Source organism: Phyllobates terribilis, unplaced genomic scaffold (assembly GCF_046119375.1).
Source record: "Phyllobates terribilis strain yellow unplaced genomic scaffold, ASM4611937v1 Scaffold_34__1_contigs__length_13252353, whole genome shotgun sequence".
Classification (NCBI taxonomy): domain Eukaryota; kingdom Metazoa; phylum Chordata; class Amphibia; order Anura; family Dendrobatidae; genus Phyllobates; species Phyllobates terribilis.
The window spans coordinates 4,335,473-4,350,592 of NW_027362794.1; the positions used below are offsets into that span (position 1 = coordinate 4,335,473).

General features: G+C 45.6%; 7 non-coding genes and 1 pseudogene across 7 annotated transcripts; all 8 read left to right on the forward strand.

The window, feature by feature from the left end:
* The first annotated feature begins 342 nt into the window (after positions 1-342).
* On the forward strand, positions 343-533 carry LOC141181002 (U2 spliceosomal RNA). Its single transcript, XR_012256620.1, has one exon. It is a non-coding gene; the product is annotated as a U2 spliceosomal RNA (small nuclear RNA).
* A 1,109-nt stretch (positions 534-1,642) lies between these two features.
* On the forward strand, positions 1,643-1,833 carry LOC141181003 (U2 spliceosomal RNA). Its single transcript, XR_012256621.1, has one exon. It is a non-coding gene; the product is annotated as a U2 spliceosomal RNA (small nuclear RNA).
* A 1,109-nt stretch (positions 1,834-2,942) lies between these two features.
* On the forward strand, positions 2,943-3,133 carry LOC141181004 (U2 spliceosomal RNA). The gene has a single exon (XR_012256622.1). It is a non-coding gene; the product is annotated as a U2 spliceosomal RNA (small nuclear RNA).
* Positions 3,134-4,242: 1,109 nt separating this feature from the next.
* Positions 4,243-4,433, forward strand: LOC141181686 (U2 spliceosomal RNA). Its single transcript, XR_012257239.1, has one exon. It is a non-coding gene; the product is annotated as a U2 spliceosomal RNA (small nuclear RNA).
* A 1,109-nt stretch (positions 4,434-5,542) lies between these two features.
* On the forward strand, positions 5,543-5,733 carry LOC141181701 (U2 spliceosomal RNA). The gene has a single exon (XR_012257253.1). It is a non-coding gene; the product is annotated as a U2 spliceosomal RNA (small nuclear RNA).
* Positions 5,734-6,842: 1,109 nt separating this feature from the next.
* On the forward strand, positions 6,843-6,958 carry LOC141182096 (U2 spliceosomal RNA; annotated as a pseudogene).
* Positions 6,959-7,473: 515 nt separating this feature from the next.
* Positions 7,474-7,664, forward strand: LOC141181923 (U2 spliceosomal RNA). The gene has a single exon (XR_012257451.1). It is a non-coding gene; the product is annotated as a U2 spliceosomal RNA (small nuclear RNA).
* Positions 7,665-8,773: 1,109 nt separating this feature from the next.
* On the forward strand, positions 8,774-8,964 carry LOC141181005 (U2 spliceosomal RNA). Its single transcript, XR_012256623.1, has one exon. It is a non-coding gene; the product is annotated as a U2 spliceosomal RNA (small nuclear RNA).
* The last annotated feature ends 6,156 nt before the right edge of the window (positions 8,965-15,120 follow it).

Below are 15,120 nucleotides of genomic sequence, written 5' to 3' on the forward strand. Positions count from 1 at the left end.
GACAGCCAGCAGCAGCAGGAGAGGTAAGTAATCAGCAGCCCTCCTGCTAAGGGTAGACAGCTGCTCGTTCCACCCCACCCCCCGCCTTAATTGGTTCTCCTCCCTTCCAAAGGTGTTGAGGCGGGTGGGAACAGCAGGGGGTGAGGGTGCTGTGTTTAAAGAGGTGGAGTTATGCAGATCTAAAACGCGTGGATTGCCGCAGCAGCAAGCCGAAAAGTGCAGGCATGTAAGGGATCTAGAGGTTGACAACATGTCTTCTTAACGGGAGTCCAGGAGCTCATCTCCACAAATGGACTTTTCAGGATCCTTAGGTGGCTCCGTAGTTCGAAACCAATTCTGGTTATCGCTTCTCGGCCTTTTGGCTAAGATCAAGTGTAGTATCTGTTCTTATCAGTTTAATATCTGATACGTCCCCTATCTGGGGACCATATATTAAATGGATTTTTAGAACAGGGAGATGGAAAAAGAGCTTGCTCTGTCCACTCCACGCATTGACCTGGTATTGCAGTATCTCCAGGACCGGTGCACCCCTTCTTTAATGCAGTTTCTAAAATCAGAAAGAATTGAATTCAATGTTTTTTGTTCATTTTGCTTGTTTGTCGGATTTTGGGATGGACTCTTTGGCTTCGCTTTTCTTCTCCTCATTGGATTTTTCATGTTCAAAGTTGCAGAAGCCAGATGACAAGCTCATTTTGGTTCAACTTCAGCAACTGTGCATTGCATTGCCATGTAATGTAATGCAATGCTATCTATCTAGCTCTGCCTCTGTACTTCCTTTTGGATAAACAGACATATTAGGCAAGCATTTTGGAGCTTTCACCTAAATAACTACAGGTGGTGAGATAAGCTGCACAATATAATTGACCTTTCAGTATATTGTTGCACACACACCATCTATTTAGCAAATGCCCTTGTTATCAACAGCAGCCTTTTAAACTCACCTGAGCTAACAGGTATGTGCGCTGGTTACTCTGCTGCGCTTAAAATTTCTTTTTTGGTTTGCTACAATGCCTTTTCTGAAACGTTGTCTCCCTCTGCTGGAACACTGACTTCTTTCATTTAATGCCTGCAGACTATAAAAGAGAACCCAACCCAAAAAGTTGGGTTGATTAGTCTGTGGCATTCTGTTAAACTGTTGCTTATGGCGGTCTCTGTGAGCTTCTCAGTGACATTCAGCCAGCCAGGTATCCTGCCTGCAGTAGATGGAATGTGGCAATGGAACGCTGGCTGCGCGTGTCATAATAGGCTCTGAGCCTTTATATACCTGCGCACAGCAGCAGCCACCTTCAGTCTGCTGCTGGACAGCCAGCAGCAGCAGGAGAGGTAAGTAATCAGCAGCCCTCCTGCTAAGGGTAGACAGCTGCTCGTTCCGCCCCACCCCCCGCCTTAATTGGTTCTCCTCCCTTCCAACGGTGTTGAGGCGGGTGGGAACAGCAGGGGGTGAGGGTGCTGTGTTTAAAGAGGTGGAGTTATGCAGATCTAAAACGCGTGGATTGCAGCAGCAGCAAGCCGAAAAGTGCAGGCATGTAAGGGATCTAGAGGTTGACAACATGTCTTCTTAACGGGAGTCCAGGAGCTCATCTCCACAAATGGACTTTTCAGGATCCTTAGGTGGCTCCGTAGTTCGAAACCAATTCTGGTTATCGCTTCTCGGCCTTTTGGCTAAGATCAAGTGTAGTATCTGTTCTTATCAGTTTAATATCTGATACGTCCCCTATCTGGGGACCATATATTAAATGGATTTTTAGAACAGGGAGATGGAAAAAGAGCTTGCTCTGTCCACTCCACGCATTGACCTGGTATTGCAGTATCTCCAGGACCGGTGCACCCCTTCTTTAATGCAGTTTCTAAAATCAGAAAGAATTGAATTCAATGTTTTTTGTTCATTTTGCTTGTTTGTCGGATTTTGGGATGGACTCTTTGGCTTCGCTTTTCTTCTCCTCATTGGATTTTTCATGTTCAAAGTTGCAGAAGCCAGATGACAAGCTCATTTTGGTTCAACTTCAGCAACTGTGCATTGCATTGCCATGTAATGTAACGCAATGCTATCTATCTAGCTCTCCCTCTGTACTTCCTTTTGGATAAACAGACATATTAGGCAAGCATTTTGGAGCTTTCACCTAAATAACTACAGGTGGTGAGATAAGCTGCACAATATAATTGACCTTTCAGTATATTGTTGCACACACACCATCTATTTAGCAAATGCCCTTGTTATCAACAGCAGCCTTTTAAACTCACCTGAGCTAACAGGTATGTGCGCTGGTTACTCTGCTGCGCTTAAAATTTCTTTTTTGGTTTGCTACAATGCCTTTTCTGAAACGTTGTCTCCCTCTGCTGGAACACTGACTTCTTTCATTTAATGCCTGCAGACTATAAAAGAGAACCCAACCCAAAAAGTTGGGTTGATTAGTCTGTGGCATTCTGTTAAACTGTTGCTTATGGCGGTCTCTGTGAGCTTCTCAGTGACATTCAGCCAGCCAGGTATCCTGCCTGCAGTAGATGGAATGTGGCAATGGAACGCTGGCTGCGCGTGTCATAATAGGCTCTGAGCCTTTATATACCTGCGCACAGCAGCAGCCACCTTCAGTCTGCTGCTGGACAGCCAGCAGCAGCAGGAGAGGTAAGTAATCAGCAGCCCTCCTGCTAAGGGTAGACAGTTGCTCGTTCCACCCCACCCCCCGCCTTAATTGGTTCTCCTCCCTTCCAACGGTGTTGAGGCGGGTGGGAACAGCAGGGCGTGAGGGTGCTGTGTTTAAAGAGGTGGAGTTATGCAGATCTAAAACGCGTGGATTGCAGCAGCAGCAAGCCGAAAAGTGCAGGCATGTAAGGGATCTAGAGGTTGACAACATGTCTTCTTAACGGGAGTCCAGGAGCTCATCTCCACAAATGGACTTTTCAGGATCCTTAGGTGGCTCCGTAGTTCGAAACCAATTCTGGTTATCGCTTCTCGGCCTTTTGGCTAAGATCAAGTGTAGTATCTGTTCTTATCAGTTTAATATCTGATACGTCCCCTATCTGGGGACCATATATTAAATGGATTTTTAGAACAGGGAGATGGAAAAAGAGCTTGCTCTGTCCACTCCACGCATTGACCTGGTATTGCAGTATCTCCAGGACCGGTGCACCCCTTCTTTAATGCAGTTTCTAAAATCAGAAAGAATTGAATTCAATGTTTTTTGTTCATTTTGCTTGTTTGTCGGATTTTGGGATGGACTCTTTGGCTTCGCTTTTCTTCTCCTCATTGGATTTTTCATGTTCAAAGTTGCAGAAGCCAGATGACAAGCTCATTTTGGTTCAACTTCAGCAACTGTGCATTGCATTGCCATGTAATGTAACGCAATGCTATCTATCTAGCTCTCCCTCTGTACTTCCTTTTGGATAAACAGACATATTAGGCAAGCATTTTGGAGCTTTCACCTAAATAACTACAGGTGGTGAGATAAGCTGCACAATATAATTGACCTTTCAGTATATTGTTGCACACACACCATCTATTTAGCAAATGCCCTTGTTATCAACAGCAGCCTTTTAAACTCACCTGAGCTAACAGGTATGTGCGCTGGTTACTCTGCTGCGCTTAAAATTTCTTTTTTGGTTTGCTACAATGCCTTTTCTGAAACGTTGTCTCCCTCTGCTGGAACACTGACTTCTTTCATTTAATGCCTGCAGACTATAAAAGAGAACCCAACCCAAAAAGTTGGGTTGATTAGTCTGTGGCATTCTGTTAAACTGTTGCTTATGGCGGTCTCTGTGAGCTTCTCAGTGACATTCAGCCAGCCAGGTATCCTGCCTGCAGTAGATGGAATGTGGCAATGGAACGCTGGCTGCGCGTGTCATAATAGGCTCTGAGCCTTTATATACCTGCGCACAGCAGCAGCCACCTTCAGTCTGCTGCTGGACAGCCAGCAGCAGCAGGAGAGGTAAGTAATCAGCAGCCCTCCTGCTAAGGGTAGACAGTTGCTCGTTCCACCCCACCCCCCGCCTTAATTGGTTCTCCTCCCTTCCAACGGTGTTGAGGCGGGTGGGAACAGCAGGGCGTGAGGGTGCTGTGTTTAAAGAGGTGGAGTTATGCAGATCTAAAACGCGTGGATTGCAGCAGCAGCAAGCCGAAAAGTGCAGGCATGTAAGGGATCTAGAGGTTGACAACATGTCTTCTTAACGGGAGTCCAGGAGCTCATCTCCACAAATGGACTTTTCAGGATCCTTAGGTGGCTCCGTAGTTCGAAACCAATTCTGGTTATCGCTTCTCGGCCTTTTGGCTAAGATCAAGTGTAGTATCTGTTCTTATCAGTTTAATATCTGATACGTCCCCTATCTGGGGACCATATATTAAATGGATTTTTAGAACAGGGAGATGGAAAAAGAGCTTGCTCTGTCCACTCCACGCATTGACCTGGTATTGCAGTATCTCCAGGACCGGGGCACCCCTTCTTTAATGCAGTTTCTAAAATCAGAAAGAATTGAATTCAATGTTTTTTGTTCATTTTGCTTGTTTGTCGGATTTTGGTATGGACTCTTTGGCTTCGCTTTTCTTCTCCTCATTGGATTTTTCATGTTCAAAGTTGCAGAAGCCAGATGACAAGCTCATTTTGGTTCAACTTCAGCAACTGTGCATTGCATTGCCATGTAATGTAACGCAATGCTATCTATCTAGCTCTCCCTCTGTACTTCCTTTTGGATAAACAGACATATTAGGCAAGCATTTTGGAGCTTTCACCTAAATAACTACAGGTGGTGAGATAAGCTGCACAATATAATTGACCTTTCAGTATATTGTTGCACACACACCATCTATTTAGCAAATGCCCTTGTTATCAACAGCAGCCTTTTAAACTCACCTGAGCTAACAGGTATGTGCGCTGGTTACTCTGCTGCGCTTAAAATTTCTTTTTTGGTTTGCTACAATGCCTTTTCTGAAACGTTGTCTCCCTCTGCTGGAACACTGACTTCTTTCATTTAATGCCTGCAGACTATAAAAGAGAACCCAACCCAAAAAGTTGGGTTGATTAGTCTGTGGCATTCTGTTAAACTGTTGCTTATGGCGGTCTCTGTGAGCTTCTCAGTGACATTCAGCCAGCCAGGTATCCTGCCTGCAGTAGATGGAATGTGGCAATGGAACGCTGGCTGCGCGTGTCATAATAGGCTCTGAGCCTTTATATACCTGCGCACAGCAGCAGCCACCTTCAGTCTGCTGCTGGACAGCCAGCAGCAGCAGGAGAGGTAAGTAATCAGCAGCCCTCCTGCTAAGGGTAGACAGTTGCTCGTTCCACCCCACCCCCCGCCTTAATTGGTTCTCCTCCCTTCCAACGGTGTTGAGGCGGGTGGGAACAGCAGGGGGTGAGGGTGCTGTGTTTAAAGAGGTGGAGTTATGCAGATCTAAAACGCGTGGATTGCAGCAGCAGCAAGCCGAAAAGTGCAGGCATGTAAGGGATCTAGAGGTTGACAACATGTCTTCTTAACGGGAGTCCAGGAGCTTATCTCCACAAATGGACTTTTCAGGATCCTTAGGTGGCTCCGTAGTTCGAAACCAATTCTGGTTATCGCTTCTCGGCCTTTTGGCTAAGATCAAGTGTAGTATCTGTTCTTATCAGTTTAATATCTGATACGTCCCCTATCTGGGGACCATATATTAAATGGATTTTTAGAACAGGGAGATGGAAAAAGAGCTTGCACTGTCCACTCCACGCATTGACCTGGTATTGCAGTATCTCCAGGACCGGTGCACCCCTTCTTTAATGCAGTTTCTAAAATCAGAAAGAATTGAATTCAATGTTTTTTGTTCATTTTGCTTGTTTGTCGGATTTTGGGATGGACTCTTTGGCTTCGCTTTTCTTCTCCTCATTGGATTTTTCATGTTCAAAGTTGCAGAAGCCAGATGACAAGCTCATTTTGGTTCAACTTCAGCAACTGTGCATTGCATTGCCATGTAATGTAACGCAATGCTATCTATCTAGCTCTCCCTCTGTACTTCCTTTTGGATAAACAGACATATTAGGCAAGCATTTTGGAGCTTTCACCTAAATAACTACAGGTGGTGAGATAAGCTGCACAATATAATTGACCTTTCAGTATATTGTTGCACACACACCATCTATTTAGCAAATGCCCTTGTTATCAACAGCAGCCTTTTAAACTCACCTGAGCTAACAGGTATGTGCGCTGGTTACTCTGCTGCGCTTAAAATTTCTTTTTTGGTTTGCTACAATGCCTTTTCTGAAACGTTGTCTCCCTCTGCTGGAATACTGACTTCTTTCATTTAATGCCTGCAGACTATAAAAGAGAACCCAACCCAAAAAGTTGGGTTGATTAGTCTGTGGCATTCTGTTAAACTGTTGCTTATGGCGGTCTCTGTGAGCTTCTCAGTGACATTCAGCCAGCCAGGTATCCTGCCTGCAGTAGATGGAATGTGGCAATGGAACGCTGGCTGCGCGTGTCATAATAGGCTCTGAGCCTTTATATACCTACGCACAGCAGCAGCCACCTTCAGTCTGCTGCTGGACAGCCAGCAGCAGCAGGAGAGGTAAGTAATCAGCAGCCCTCCTGCTAAGGGTAGACAGCTGCTCGTTCCACCCCACCCCCCGCCTTAATTGGTTCTCCTCCCTTCCAACGGTGTTGAGGCGGGTGGGAACAGCAGGGGGTGAGGGTGCTGTGTTTAAAGAGGTGGAGTTATGCAGATCTAAAACGCGTGGATTGCAGCAGCAGCAAGCCGAAAAGTGCAGGCATGTAAGGGATCTAGAGGTTGACAACATGTCTTCTTAACGGGAGTCCAGGAGCTCATCTCCACAAATGGACTTTTCAGGATCCTTAGGTGGCTCCGTAGTTCGAAACCAATTCTGGTTATCGCTTCTCGGCCTTTTGGCTAAGATCAAGTGTAGTATCTTTTGAAAAGGCAGTTTTGTCCTTGGGCTGCCCTAGTAAATTGATGCATATTACACACTGGTTTGGTGCACTTGTTAGTACGCCAGGTGGCTCATAGAGTTATCTGATGGAAAACATGGCCCTCCAGGATCGAAGTCACTAGGCTGGGTAAGTGTGAGGGCTTTGGAGCAATGTGCCCCAGGAGTAGGCGCCCTGGTGGGAGTCCAAGCTTACTGGGACTGGGAACCCCAGAAAGACTTGGCTTCGTAGCACGCCCACCTTTGCCAATCATACTTTCTGAGCAACCCCCCCTATTCCTGGCCTCCGGGCTAGGAAGGGGAATTTTTATAAACCCGGTCGGAGGTCCGGTCAGCTTTGGGCTGATAAACCAACACAGGCTCCAGCTCCACTAGGGTGGCAGCCTAGATGGAAGCTGGGAGCACGAAAACGGCTCTTCTCCGGCTTCGGCTAGGGAGAGCATCGGAGATCCCTGACCCTCGCTGTGGCCTTCTGGCTCGGAGGGATGGGGATGGTTTATTGGGGACCCTCTCCTCCGGGAAGGGTCCACATGAATCCTCGCCTCGTGCGCTGTTTTGGTGTGACTTCGGTCACATTTTTCAGTGCCTTGGATGCAACTTCAATCAAAAAAATCTGTTCTTATCAGTTTAATATCTGATACGTCCCCTATCTGGGGACCATATATTAAATGGATTTTTAGAACAGGGAGATGGAAAAAGAGCTTGCTCTGTCCACTCCACGCATTGACCTGGTATTGCAGTATCTCCAGGACCGGTGCACCCCTTCTTTAATGCAGTTTCTAAAATCAGAAAGAATTGAATTCAATGTTTTTTGTTCATTTTGCTTGTTTGTTGGATTTTGGGATGGACTCTTTGGCTTCGCTTTTCTTCTCCTCATTGGATTTTTCATGTTCAAAGTTGCAGAAGCCAGATGACAAGCTCATTTTGGTTCAACTTCAGCAACTGTGCATTGCATTGCCATGTAATGTAACGCAATGCTATCTATCTAGCTCTCCCTCTGTACTTCCTTTTGGATAAACAGACATATTAGGCAAGCATTTTGGAGCTTTCACCTAAATAACTACAGGTGGTGAGATAAGCTGCACAATATAATTGACCTTTCAGTATATTGTTGCACACACACCATCTATTTAACAAATGCCCTTGTTATCAACAGCAGCCTTTTAAACTCACCTGAGCTAACAGGTATGTGCGCTGGTTACTCTGCTGCGCTTAAAATTTCTTTTTTGGTTTACTACAATGCCTTTTCTGAAACGTTGTCTCCCTCTGCTGGAACACTGACTTCTTTCATTTAATGCCTGCAGACTATAAAAGAGAACCCAACCCAAAAAGTTGGGTTGATTAGTCTGTGGCATTCTGTTAAACTGTTGCTTATGGCGGTCTCTGTGAGCTTCTCAGTGACATTCAGCCAGCCAGGTATCCTGCCTGCAGTAGATGGAATGTGGCAATGGAACGCTGGCTGCGCGTGTCATAATAGGCTCTGAGCCTTTATATACCTGCGCACAGCAGCAGCCACCTTCAGTCTGCTGCTGGACAGCCAGCAGCAGCAGGAGAGGTAAGTAATCAGCAGCCCTCCTGCTAAGGGTAGACAGCTGCTCGTTCCACCCCACCCCCCGCCTTAATTGGTTCTCCTCCCTTCCAACGGTGTTGAGGCGGGTGGGAACAGCAGGGGGTGAGGGTGCTGTGTTTAAAGAGGTGGAGTTATGCAGATCTAAAATGCGTGGATTGCAGCAGCAGCAAGCCGAAAAGTGCAGGCATGTAAGGGATCTAGAGGTTGACAACATGTCTTCTTAACGGGAGTCCAGGAGCTCATCTCCACAAATGGACTTTTCAGGATCCTTAGGTGGCTCCGTAGTTCGAAACAAATTCTGGTTATCGCTTCTCGGCCTTTTGGCTAAGATCAAGTGTAGTATCTGTTCTTATCAGTTTAATATCTGATACGTCCCCTATCTGGGGACCATATATTAAATGGATTTTTAGAACAGGGAGATGGAAAAAGAGCTTGCTCTGTCCACTCCACGCATTGACCTGGTATTGCAGTATCTCCAGGACCGGTGCACCCCTTCTTTAATGCAGTTTCTAAAATCAGAAAGAATTGAATTCAATGTTTTTTGTTCATTTTGCTTGTTTGTCGGATTTTGGGATGGACTCTTTGGCTTCGCTTTTCTTCTCCTCATTGGATTTTTCATGTTCAAAGTTGCAGAAGCCAGATGACAAGCTCATTTTGGTTCAACTTCAGCAACTGTGCATTGCATTGCCATGTAATGTAACGCAATGCTATCTATCTAGCTCTCCCTCTGTACTTCCTTTTGGATAAACAGACATATTAGGCAAGCATTTTGGAGCTTTCACCTAAATAACTACAGGTGGTGAGATAAGCTGCACAATATAATTGACCTTTCAGTATATTGTTGCACACACACCATCTATTTAGCAAATGCCCTTGTTATCAACAGCAGCCTTTTAAACTCACCTGAGCTAACAGGTATGTGCGCTGGTTACTCTGCTGCGCTTAAAATTTCTTTTTTGGTTTGCTACAATGCCTTTTCTGAAACGTTGTCTCCCTCTGCTGGAACACTGACTTCTTTCATTTAATGCCTGCAGACTATAAAAGAGAACCCAACCCAAAAAGTTGGGTTGATTAGTCTGTGGCATTCTGTTAAACTGTTGCTTATGGCGGTCTCTGTGAGCTTCTCAGTGACATTCAGCCAGCCAGGTATCCTGCCTGCAGTAGATGGAATGTGGCAATGGAACGCTGGCTGCGCGTGTCATAATAGGCTCTGAGCCTTTATATACCTGCGCACAGCAGCAGCCACCTTCAGTCTGCTGCTGGACAGCCAGCAGCAGCAGGAGAGGTAAGTAATCAGCAGCCCTCCTGCTAAGGGTAGACAGCTGCTCGTTCCACCCCACCCCCCGCTTTAATTGGTTCTCCTCCCGTCCAACGGTGTTGAGGCGGGTGGGAACAGCAGGGGGTGAGGGTGCTGTGTTTAAAGAGGTGGAGTTATGCAGATCTAAAACGCGTGGATTGCAGCAGCAGCAAGCCGAAAAGTGCAGGCATGTAAGGGATCTAGAGGTTGACAACATGTCTTCTTAACGGGAGTCCAGGAGCTCATCTCCACAAATGGACTTTTCAGGATCCTTAGGTGGCTCCGTAGTTCGAAACCAATTCTGGTTATCGCTTCTCGGCCTTTTGGCACGATCTATCAGGTTTACCTGTGTGGTCTTGCCTGTGAGGTGCTCTTGGTACCCTTTCTCTCGGCCTGGGGGGATCGTTCCTCTTCGGAGGGACTTAACCCCCCTGCTGCTATTGGGAGGAAGGATTAGTCCGGGAGCAACGGGAAGGGATCCCATGAAGGCTTGCGCCTTTCAGAGAGAAGAGTCGGTACGTTCCTGAGTGAAGGATGCCGGCAACGCTCACATATTCATCGGGTGATGCCCGGATGCGGAACACCGTGAGGATTGAAGTTGGAGCAGCATCGAGGATGGAGAAGAATTTGGACTACATCTGCCATAGGATTCTTCTTGGAGTTCTGGAGTTTCGGCGGGAAGACATATTCTGCTTCCAGGACAACGAGTACAAGGGGACATACACCATCACCTTCAAGAGCCAGGGATGCTGTCAGCAACTCGTACAAAACGTAAACGAGAAAAACTACTTAGATGAATTGGATGGACTAACCTTTTGTCTCTTGTATGCTTATGACGAGATCCCCATCGTGGTGCATTTCCCGAACCCCTTTGTGGAAGCTGCAGACATCTCGACCTACCTTACCCGCTATTGTGATGATCTGAGATACCTGGGTACTGTGAAGAACGCAGTAGGCTTCTGGTGCGGCAAGAGAAGGTATATGGCCCGTCTAAAGAGGGACCTTAGTGGAGTGGGAGGAATGCTACACCCTCCCTCAACCTTCGTAATCGGTAAGAGCAGAGGCTACTTATTTTATCCTGGAATGCCAGTATGTTGCAGGAACTGTGGACAAATGGGTCATACCCAAACGTCCTGCATGGGCAGGAAAGTAGACCGCTGCAATAATTGCAGCTGTTACGGACATTTAATGAAGGACTGTCCCGCTGGGAGGAAATGTAATCTCTGCGGTGAGGCGGGGCACATGTTCCGAGGATGCCCCAACAGGACCAGGACCAGGACCTACGCAGAAGCTGCATCTTCTGAAGCTGAGCCGATGCACCCACCGGTCTTCACTGGCAGGCCGGCGTCGGAGGGCGGTTCGAAGGGCGAGAAGGCTGGGATGGAGCAGGGAGCCGGAGGCCCCTCTGGGGCGGCACCTGCATCGAAGTCCCTTAACGATGGGCGGACCTCGCATGGACCGGAGCGGGGGGGTCCTCCTTCTGGGAGGGTATCCTCCGTATCGATGGTTCCCGATACCGATCCTGTTGGGCTGGAGGGTGGTGCCCCTGTGCGGTTGGCTACAGGGGACCACGCAGCGATGGCCTCAGGATCTTCCAGGGCGATTAGCCAGCCAGATGAGGGGGCTTTGCTTCTAGGTGGCGAACATCAGGAAATCTGTGTTGCTGATCTTGTCCTGATGGACCAGTCTCCCCCCCTAGAGGAGGTGGAGGAAGAGGAGGACTGCACCAGTAACCTAGTGGAGTCTGCCCCGAAAAAGAGACGGAATGTCGAAGCCCCAGCGTCTCCTGGAATGTGGCTGGGAACCGTGACCTACGAGGGGGCAACCGCCGGCTCACAGAATATCGAGTCGTTTGGGTCCTCTAGCCCGGATGTCCTGGAGCAATTTGATATACAGGGCTTTGAGTCAGGTGTCCTCATGGAAGATCCACCACCCTGACCTATGAATGCCCACATTAAGACTTGTCTCACTGAATGTGAGGTCATTAAAGAGCCCAGTTCGTAGGGCTGCTCTATTCAAGTATTTAGAAACCACTGACTTTGACATATGTTTATTACAGGAATGCGGGATACAACATGCACTAAATTATAATGATATCAAGACAGATTGGAGACTGGGGCCCTCCATCTGGTCTGGCTCCAATGACAACAAGTCAGCGGGGGTGGGCTTCCTCTGTCGTGGGAGAAATATTACTATAAATACTGTCACAGAAATAGTACCAGGCAGAGTGGTTTTAGTGCATTTTAAATTTCATGGTTTTACCCTACGTGTAATGAATATTTATGCTCCCCCTGATAAGCAAGAGAGAATTAATTTATTTGGGATATTGCCATTGTACTGTACTGGGTCATCTCCCCTGATCGTAGGGGGTGATTTTAATTGTCTTTGTGCTAGTGAACAACGAGCAGGGGGTGACCCTTTACGCAAATTGGATAAGTCATGTCATCTATTGAAAGATTTTATAACTGATTTTAAATTATGCGATGCGTGGAGGTCACTCCTGCCGACGGACCCTGGTTATACGTGGTCCGGAAGAGGGGTGTCCTCCAGGATCGATTTTATTTTCCTATCAGATGATTTTAACCCTGTAAAATGTGTTTTAACATCAAATATATTTTCTGACCATAAGGGCTTGGAGGTGCATCTAGAATACCGGGATGAACAGAGGGTCAACAGGGGCCTCTGGCGTCTAAGTACTTACCTGCTGGAGGACCCTCTGATTCGACAAGACTTTGGTAAAGCCTATAAAGCCTGGCGGCGACAAAAACCTTCTGATGCCCCTATGGTAACCTGGTGGGAAAATTTGAAAAAAAAAGTCAGAATGTTTTTTATAAAAGCAGGGAGAGGTAAAGCTAGAGAGAAAAAAAGATGTTTTAGTGATCTTAACACCAAACTACAAACACTTTTTAAATTCAAAGAGCTAGGGGTGGAGGTGGGAGATGATATTGCTAGCCTAAAAACTGAAATTCAGAACTGCATAGACACAAAGGGGAAAGAGATTATTTTTAACTCTAGAGTGCAGCACTTGGAGGAGGGGGAGAAGTGCTCTCGCTTCTTCTTCAAAAAAGTCATGGATAAAAGAGAAGTGATCACAAATCTAGAGGGTGAAACATCTATGCAGGGAATGTTGAATGCTACTTTTAACTTTTATAAGCATCTTTTTAGTAAAAAGTGTATAGATGAGTCCTTTTTATCTGATGCTCTTAATGATCTCGATTTTAAGTTAAATTTTACAGACCAGGAGTTTTTAGAACGCGATATTGTTTTAGAGGAATTATTTTATGTTTTTAAAAGTTTCTCTAAGGGTAAAGCACCTGGGTGTGACGGACTACCTGTAGAATTTTACCTTACTTTTTGGGACATTTTAAAAGAGGACCTTTTTATGCTTTTTAAAGAAGTTTTTATTTGTGAACAGTTGCCATTTTCGTGGAGGAGAGGAGTGGTGTCTTTGATATATAAAAAAGGTGACCGCAGTACTCTAGCGAATTGGAGACCCATAACTCTCCTAAATGTTGATTACAAGGTACTTGCTAAGGTGGTTGCAGACCGGCTCAGGAGTGTCATTGCCAAACTAATCCGGCCTGAGCAGGTTTGTAGTGTACCAGGCAGAAGTATTTCAGAGGTTTTAAACGTATTAAGGGATGTAATTTGGTATTCCAGAGACCGGGGTCAAAATGTAGCTCTTTTAGCCCTAGATTTTGAAAAAGCTTTCGATAGAGTCTCTCAAAGATTTCTTTTTAGAGTTTTAAAAAGAATGGGTATCCCTAATATGCTTTTAAATTGTATTAAGATTTTATATAAAAATTGTTTTAGTCAAATTTCTCTTAATGGCTTTTTAACAGATGGAGTTCCCCTTGAGTCCGGAGTGAAGCAGGGATGCCCCTTGTCGCCCATCCTGTTCATCTGCGCCATGGAGCCCCTGCTGAGCGCAATAAGGAAAGACAAAGTGATTAGAGGGGTTCCTGTTCCTGGCGGAGGTGGCAGTGATGTGAGAGTCTTTGGCTACATGGATGACGTGACGGTTGTGTGCGTGGACCCTGCTTCCCTCCGGAGGGCGGTGTTGCGCATTGATTTTTTTTCCCAGGCATCCGGTTTTAAACTTAATTTAAATAAATCTTAATGTCTGACTTTGGGATCCTGGGACACCGCCCAACTCCCGCAGCTCACTATAAAACGAGACAATGTAAAAATTCTTGGAGTTGTTTTTAACGAGGAGAATGTGGGAACTCAAAGCTGGGAGAATGTCATGGAAAAAATGTCAAAGAAAATATCATTTTGGGGTTTGAGGTCCCTAACAATGGAGGGGAAAATTTTAATTATAAAATCAGTGTTGTTACCCCTCATACTGTATATAGCTATGGTGTACCCCCCCTCTGATGTTTTAATTAAAAAAATGACTAGGATGATCTTTATGTTTTTATGGAACTCCAAAATGGAAAAATTAAGGCGAGAAATAATGAGGAAGAATAAAATGAACGGCGGAAGGGATGTCCCCGACTTACATATTTATTTGTATTTAAATTATTTCTGCTTTTGTTTCAAACATTTTAATGGTAATAGTGCGCTAAGTTATTTTTTAAAATATACTTGTGGGATGATTTTTAAAAGATGGTTTAAGTTGTCGTTGAATTCCCCTGTTTTACTATGTCCCCCCAAACACCAAGCAATCTTAGAAAAGACTGTTCGATTTTATAGCCTTGGTGATTTTAATATGGACATTTTTAAAGACCGCAAGAAGCTTTTATCTTTTCTGAGGAGGAATGAAGATGTGACCCCCATAGTAAATTTCTCAGAAGAGAGATCGAAGCAAGTTTGGAAGAATGTCTTCGGGAAATTCTTAGCAAATGGACATAAGGACGTCGCATGGATGGTGGTCCACCAGTGCCTCCCCACCAGAGAGTTTCAACACAGGAGAGGCCTGGTGGCCAGAGCCAAATGCCCCAGAGACTCATGTGTTTATGACGAAACCACCTTGCACCTTATGTGGAATTGCCCATTTGCACAGGAACTTTGGCACAAAGTTGGGATTCTTTTAAAATGGACTTGCGGTTTAAGAGATTTTAACCATGAATATGTTTTATATGGCCTTTTTAAATGTCCGACCCCTCAACAGTATTGTATATGTTGGTGTATGATTAACTGTTTTAAAGACGCCCTTTGGAAGGCACGCAATATTTTATTTTTTAAACGTGACGCTATTTCTGTGAAGGATTGTCTTAAAATCGCTTTTAGCCAGATGTATATTTATTACTTGAGGGATGTCAAATGTATTGGGAGAAGGGATGCCAATCGTATATGGGGTTTTTATGGGTGGAATTCTGTGTTTTAATAATGTACTGTTTGTGTTGTTGTTT